Source organism: Odontesthes bonariensis, unplaced genomic scaffold (genome assembly GCF_027942865.1).
Source record: "Odontesthes bonariensis isolate fOdoBon6 unplaced genomic scaffold, fOdoBon6.hap1 scaffold_164, whole genome shotgun sequence".
Lineage (NCBI taxonomy): Eukaryota > Metazoa > Chordata > Actinopteri > Atheriniformes > Atherinopsidae > Odontesthes > Odontesthes bonariensis.
Genome location: NW_027457388.1, coordinates 32,501 through 40,000, shown reverse-complemented (window position 1 = coordinate 40,000; position 7,500 = coordinate 32,501).

Below are 7,500 nucleotides of genomic sequence, written 5' to 3'. Positions count from 1 at the left end.
TTTTCTTTTTCCTTTTTTTTTTTTTTCAAAGTGTCTTACAGTACCAGGGGCGTGGAGCTCCAGGGGCTGCGGGTTGGGTGCCTAGGCCGGGGAGGGGTGCTTAAGTGTGGGTACACAGGTGTGGATGGAGGGCCTGGAGCCTGGTTCTTTTTCTTTTTCCCTTTTTTTTTCAAAGTGTCTTACAGTACCAGGGGCGTGGAGCTCCAGGGGCTGCGGGTTGGGTGGCTAGGCCGGGGAGGGGTGCTTAAGTGTGGGTACACAGGTTTGGATGGAGGGCCTGGAGCCTGGTTCTCCTTAACCCTAGCCCTAGCCCCAACCCCAGCCGTAACCCTAACCCCGGCCCCAGCCCTGACTCTAGCCCCAGCCCTTACCCTAACCCAACCTAAACCCTGCCTCCAGCCCTAACCCCAGCCCCAACCCTAACCCTAACCCCAACCCCAACCCCAACCCTAACCCTAACCCTAACCCTAGCCCTAGCCCCAGCCCCAACCCTAACCCTAACCCCAGCTCCAACCCTAACCCTAACCCCAGCCCCAGCCCCAACCCTGATCCTGCCGGAGGGGCTGGAGCCCGGTTCTCCTTAACCCTAACCCCAGCCCCAACCCTAACCCTAACCCCAGCCCCAACCCTAACCCTAACCCCAGCTCCAGCCCTAACCCCAGCCCCAGCCCCAAACCGGCCCTAGGGCCTGGAGCCCGGTTCTCCTCAACCCTAACCCCAGCTCTAACCCTAACCCGGCTGGAGGGCATGGAGCCCGGTTCTCCTTAACCCTAACCCCAGCCCCAACCCTAACCCTAACCCCAGCTCTAGCCCTAACCCCAGCCCCAGCCCCAAACCGGCCCTAGGGCCTGGAGCCCGGTTCTCCTTAACCCTAACCCCAGCTCTAACCCTAACCCGGCTGGAGGGCATGGAGCCCGGTTCTCCTTAACCCTAACCCCAGCCCCAGCCCCAAACCTAACCCTAACCCGGCCGGAGGGGCTGGAGCCCGGTTCTCCTTAACCCTAACCCGGGGTCGGCTTGTTTGAGAAAGAAACCCAGGAATCGCCTTCTTTTCCCGAGTTAAGACGAAATACGGATTTTTGTAAAAAAAAGATTTCCTTGGGCCAAACCAAGTTCAGACTCTTTAGTCCTTCATATATAGCCATTCCGAGTAGGTTCCATGCACAAAACCTCTTTAAATGGCCTTTTTTTGACAAAGAAACCCAGGAATCGCCTTCTTTTCCCGAGTTAAGACCAAATACGGATTTTTGTTAAAAAATGATTTCCTTGGGCCAAACCAAGTTCAGACTCCTTAGTCCGTTATGTGTATGTTCATTCTGAGTAGGTTCCATGCACAAACCTCTTTAAATGGCCTTTTTTGAGAGAGAAACCCAGGAATCGCCTTCTTTTCCCGAGTTAAGACGAAATACGGATTTTTGTTAAAAAATGATTTCCTTGGGCCAAACCAAGTTCAGACTCCTTAGTCCGTTATGTATATGTTCATTCTGAGTAGGTTCCATGCTTAAACCTCTTTAAATTGCCTTTTTTGAGAAAGAAACACCGCAAAAGCTTTCCTTTGCGGAGTGATGTCGTTGCGCAGGGCATGAGTGCCTGGATGTTCTGAGAGGGGAGCAGGGATGAATGCCTGACCGAGGAGAGGTGCTGAAACTCGGCCTGGATGTGTGTCTGTGCGCAGGGCATGAGTGCCTGGATGCTGTGAGAGGGGAGCAGGGATGAATGCTGGACCGAGGAGAGGTGCTGAAACTCGGCCTGGATGTGTGTCTGTGCGCAGGGCATGAGTGCCTGGATGCTGTGAGAGGGGAGCAGGGATGAATGCTGGACCGAGGAGAGGTGCTGAAACTCGGCCTGGGTGTGTGACTGTGCGCAGGGCATGAGTGCCTGGATGCTGTGAGAGGGGAGCAGGGATGAATGCCTGACCGAGGAGAGGTGCTGAAACTCGGCCTGGATGTGTCATTGCGCAGGGCATGAGTGCCTGGATGCTATGAGAGTGGAGCAGGGATGAATGCTGGACCGAGCAGAGGTGCTGAAACTCGGCCTGGATGTGTGTCTGTGCGCAGGGCATGAGTGCCTGGATGCTATGAGAGTGGAGCAGGGATGAATGCTGGACCGAGGAGAGGTGCTGAAACTCGGCCAGGATGTGTGTCTGTGCGCAGGGCATGAGTGCCTGGATGCTGTGAGAGGGGAGCAGGGATGAATGCTGGACCGAGGAGAGGTGCTGAAACTCGGCCTGGGTGTGTGACTGTGCGCAGGGCATGAGTGCCTGGATGCTGTGAGAGGGGAGCAGGGATGAATGCCTGACCGAGGAGAGGTGCTGAAACTCGGCCTGGATGTGTCATTGCGCAGGGCATGAGTGCCTGGATGCTATGAGAGTGGAGCAGGGATGAATGCTGGACCGAGCAGAGGTGCTGAAACTCGGCCTGGATGTGTGTCTGTGCGCAGGGCATGAGTGCCTGGATGCTATGAGAGTGGAGCAGGGATGAATGCTGGACCGAGGAGAGGTGCTGAAACTCGGCCAGGATGTGTGTCTGTGCGCAGGGCATGAGTGCCTGGATGCTATGAGAGTGGAGCAGGGATGAATGCTGGACCGAGCAGAGGTGCTGAAACTCGGCCTGGATGTGTGTCTGTGCGCAGGGCATGAGTGCCTGGATGCTATGAGAGTGGAGCAGGGATGAATGCTGGACCGAGGAGAGGTGCTGAAACTCGGCCAGGATGTGTGTCTGTGCGCAGGGCATGAGTGCCTGGATGCTATGAGAGTGGAGCAGGGATGAATGCTGGACCGAGGAGAGGTGCTGAAACTCGGCCTGGATCTGTGTCTGTGACTGGACGTTATGAGAGGGGAGCAGGGATGAATTCCTGACCGAGGAGAGGTGCTGAAACTCGGCCTGGATGTGTCATTGCACAGGGCATGAGTGCCTGGATGTTCTGAGAGGGGAGCAGGGATGAATGCTGGACCGAGGAGAGGTGCTGAAACTCGGCCTGGATCTGTGTCTGTGACTGGACGTTATGAGAGGGGAGCAGGGATGAATTCCTGACCGAGGAGAGGTGCTGAAACTCGGCCTGGATGTGTCATTGCACAGGGCATGAGTGCCTGGACGTTATGAGAGGGGAGCAGGGATGATTGCCTGACCGAAGAGAGGTGCTGAAACTCGGCCTGGATGTGTGTCTCTGGGCCGGGCATGAGAGACTGGCTGTTGGGAGAGGACGGCAGCCATGAATACTGGACCGAGGAGAGGTGCTGAAACTCGGCCTGGATGTGTGTCTGTGGGCAGGGCACGAGAGCCTGGATGTTGGGCATGAATCCCAGTTCAAAAAAAGGACCTTTTCTGAAAGAAACACAGGAATCGCCTTCTTTTCCCGAGTTAAGACGAAATACGGATTTTTGTTAAAAAGTGATTTCCTTGGGCCAGAACAAGTTCAGACTCCTTGGTCCTTCATATATACATACATATATATCCATTCTAAGTAAGTTCCATGCATAAACCTGCACAAACCCGGATAAATGGCCTCTTTTGGGATCAAAACACAGGAATCGCCTTCTTTTCCCGAGTTAAGACGAAATACGGATTTTTGTTAAAAAGTGATTTCCTTGGGCCAGAACAAGTTCAGACTCCTTAGTCCTTCATATATACATACATATATATCCATTCTAAGGAAGTTCCATGCATAAACCTGCACAAACCCGGATAAATGGCCTCTTTTGGGATCAAAACACAGGAATCGCCTTCTTTTCCCGAGTTAAGACGAAATACGGATTTTTGTTAAAAAGTGATTTCCTTGGGCCAGAACAAGTTCAGACTCCTTAGTCCTTCATATATACATAGAGATATATCCATTCTAAGTAAGTTCCATGCATAAACCTGCACAAACCCGGATAAATGGCCTCTTTTGAGATCAAAACACAGGAATCGCCTTCTTTTCCCGAGTTAAGACGAAATACGGATTTTTGTTAAAAAGTGATTTCCTTGGGCCAGAACAAGTTCAGACTCCTTAGTCCTTCATATATACATAGAGATATATCCATTCTAAGTAAGTTCCATGCATAAACCTGCACAAACCCGGATAAATGGCCTCTTTTGAGATCAAAACACAGGAATCGCCTTCTTTTCCCGAGTTAAGACCAAATACGGATTTTTGTTAAAAAGTGATTTCCTTGGGCCAGAACAAGTTCAGACTCCTTAGTAGGAACCATGCACACACCTCTTTAAATGACCTTTATCCCGGTTCAGAAAAACGCCAAAGTGTCAAAAAGTACCAGGGGCATGAAGCCCGGTTCAGAAAAACGTCAAAGTGTCAAAAAGTACCAGGGGCATGAAGCCCGGTTCAGAAAAACGTCAAAGTGTCAAAAAGTACCAGGGGCATGAAGCCCGGTTCAGAAAAACGTCAAAGTGTCAAAAAGTACCAGGGGCATGAAGCCCGGTTCAGAAAAACGTCAAAGTGTCAAAAAGTACCAGGGGCATGAAGCCCGGTTCAGAAAAACGTCAAAGTGTCAAAAAGTACCAGGGGCATGAAGCCCGGTTGAGAAATATTTTCTGAGTGCCAAAAAGTACCAGGGGTGAGAATCCCGGTTCAGAAAATTTTCTAAGTGCCACATAGTACCAGAGGTGAAAAAGTTTATAGTACCAGGGGTGATAAAGTTGGAAAAAATTTCTGTCAGAGAACGGGAAAAGGGGACGATGGGCCGAGTCAGCCCAAGGCCCGCCCCTATTCTCCCACACGACGAGGTTATTAGCAGACGACGAAAACACCATCTGCACGATTTCAGAAACCCAGTTTTCGGAAAAATATCTGAGTACCAGACTGGGACGGTGAATTGATAATCCGAAAGATGACACTTTCCACGGCCTGAAATGATGGAGGAAGGGGGCAAAAGCTCCAGCCTGGCTCCTGGAGGAGGGGTCCAAAGGCAAGAACGTGTGTCCGAGGATGGGTGCAGGAGAGCGGATTCAAGGCGCGGCTGACCGCTGGAAGCTCCAGGCCGGTTCCTGGAAGATGGGAGGCCGACTTTGGCAGAGCATGAGTCCGAGGAAGGTGCTGGAGAGCGGATTCAAGGCGCGGCTGACCGCTGGAAGCTCCAGGCTGGTTCTTTGAAGATGTGAGGCCGGCCTGGAGGAGAATGAGTCCGAGGAAGGTGCTGGAGAGCGGATTCAAGGTGCGGCTGACCGCTGGAAGCTCCAGGCTGGTTCTTTGAAGATGTGAGGCCGGCCTGGAGGAGCATGAGTCCGAGGAAGGTGCTTGAGAGCGGATTCAAGGTGCGGCTGACCGCTGGAAGCTCCAGGCTGGTTCTTTGAAGATGTGAGGCCGGCCTGGAGGAGAATGAGTCCGAGATAGGTGCTGGAGAGCGGATTCAAGGTGCGGCTGACCGCTGGAAGCTCCAGGCTGGTTCCTGGAAGATGTGAGGCCGACTTTGGCAGAGCATGAGTCCGAGGAAGGTGCTTGAGAGCGGATTCAAGGTGCGGCTGACCGCTAGAAGCTCCAGGCTGGTTCCTGGAAGATGTGAGGCCGACTTTGGCAGAGCATGAGTCCGAGGAAGGTGCTGGAGAGCGGATTCAAGGTGCGGCTGACCGCTGGAAGCTCCAGGCTGGTTCTTTGAAGATGTGAGGCCGGCCTGGAGGAGAATGAGTCCGAGATAGGTGCTGGAGAGCGGATTCAAGGTGCGGCTGACCGCTGGAAGCTCCAGGCTGGTTCCTGGAAGATGGGAGGCCGACTTTGGCAGAGCATGAGTCCGAGGAAGGTGCTTGAGAGCGGATTCAAGGCGCGGCTGACCGCTAAAGGCTCCAGGCTGGTTCCTGGAAGATGGGAGGCCGGCCTGGAGGAGAATGTGTCCGAGGAAGGTGCTGGAGAGCGGATTCAAGGTGCGGCTGACCGCTGGAAGCTCCAGGCTGGTTCCTGGAAGATGGGAGGCCGACTTTGGCAGAGCATGAGTCCGAGGAAGGTGCTGGAGAGCGGATTCAAGGCGCGGCTGACCGCTAAAGGCTCCAGGCTGGTTCTTTGAAGATGTGAGGCCGGCCTGGAGGAGAGTGTGTCCGAGATAGGTGCTGGAGAGCGGATTCAAGGCGCGGCTGACCGCTGGAAGCTCCAGGCTGGTTCCTGGAAGATGGGAGGCCGACTTTGGCAGAGCATGAGTCCGAGGAAGGTGCTGGAGAGCGGATTCAAGGTGCGGCTGACCGCTGGAAGCTCCAGGCTGGTTCTTTGAAGATGTGAGGCCGGCCTGGAGGAGAATGAGTCCGAGGAAGGTGCTGGAGAGCGGATTCAAGGTGCGGCTGACCGCTGGTAGCTCCAGGCTGGTTCTTTGAAGATGTGAGGCCGGCCTGGAGGAGCATGAGTCCGAGGAAGGTGCTTGAGAGCGGATTCAAGGTGCGGCTGACCGCTGGAAGCTCCAGGCTGGTTCTTTGAAGATGTGAGGCCGGCCTGGAGGAGAATGAGTCCGAGATAGGTGCTGGAGAGCGGATTCAAGGTGCGGCTGACCGCTGGAAGCTCCAGGCTGGTTCCTGGAAGATGTGAGGCCGACTTTGGCAGAGCATGAGTCCGAGGAAGGTGCTTGAGAGCGGATTCAAGGTGCGGCTGACCGCTAGAAGCTCCAGGCTGGTTCCTGGAAGATGTGAGGCCGACTTTGGCAGAGCATGAGTCCGAGGAAGGTGCTGGAGAGCGGATTCAAGGTGCGGCTGACCGCTGGAAGCTCCAGGCTGGTTCTTTGAAGATGTGAGGCCGGCCTGGAGGAGAATGAGTCCGAGATAGGTGCTGGAGAGCGGATTCAAGGTGCGGCTGACCGCTGGAAGCTCCAGGCTGGTTCCTGGAAGATGTGAGGCCGACTTTGGCAGAGCATGAGTCCGAGGAAGGTGCTTGAGAGCGGATTCAAGGTGCGGTTGACCGCTAGAAGCTCCAGGCTGGTTCCTGGAAGATGTGAGGCCGACTTTGGCAGAGCATGAGTCCGAGGAAGGTGCTGGAGAGCGGATTCAAGGTGCGGCTGACCGCTGGAAGCTCCAGGCTGGTTCTTTGAAGATGTGAGGCCGGCCTGGAGGAGAATGAGTCCGAGGAAGGTGCTGGAGAGCGGATTCAAGGTGCGGCTGACCGCTGGAAGCTCCAGGCTGGTTCTTTGAAGATGTGAGGCCGGCCTGGAGGAGCATGAGTCCGAGGAAGGTGCTTGAGAGCGGATTCAAGGTGCGGCTGACCGCTGGAAGCTCCAGGCTGGTTCTTTGAAGATGTGAGGCCGGCCTGGAGGAGAATGAGTCCGAGATAGGTGCTGGAGAGCGGATTCAAGGTGCGGCTGACCGCTGGAAGCTCCAGGCTGGTTCCTGGAAGATGGGAGGCCGACTTTGGCAGAGCTTGAGTCCGAGGAAGGTGCTGGAGAGCGGATTCAAGGTGCGGCTGACCGCTGGAAGCTCCAGGCTGGTTCTTTGAAGATGTGAGGCCGGCCTGGAGGAGAATGAGTCCGAGATAGGTGCTGGAGAGCGGATTCAAGGTGCGGCTGACCGCTGGAAGCTCCAGGCTGGTTCCTGGAAG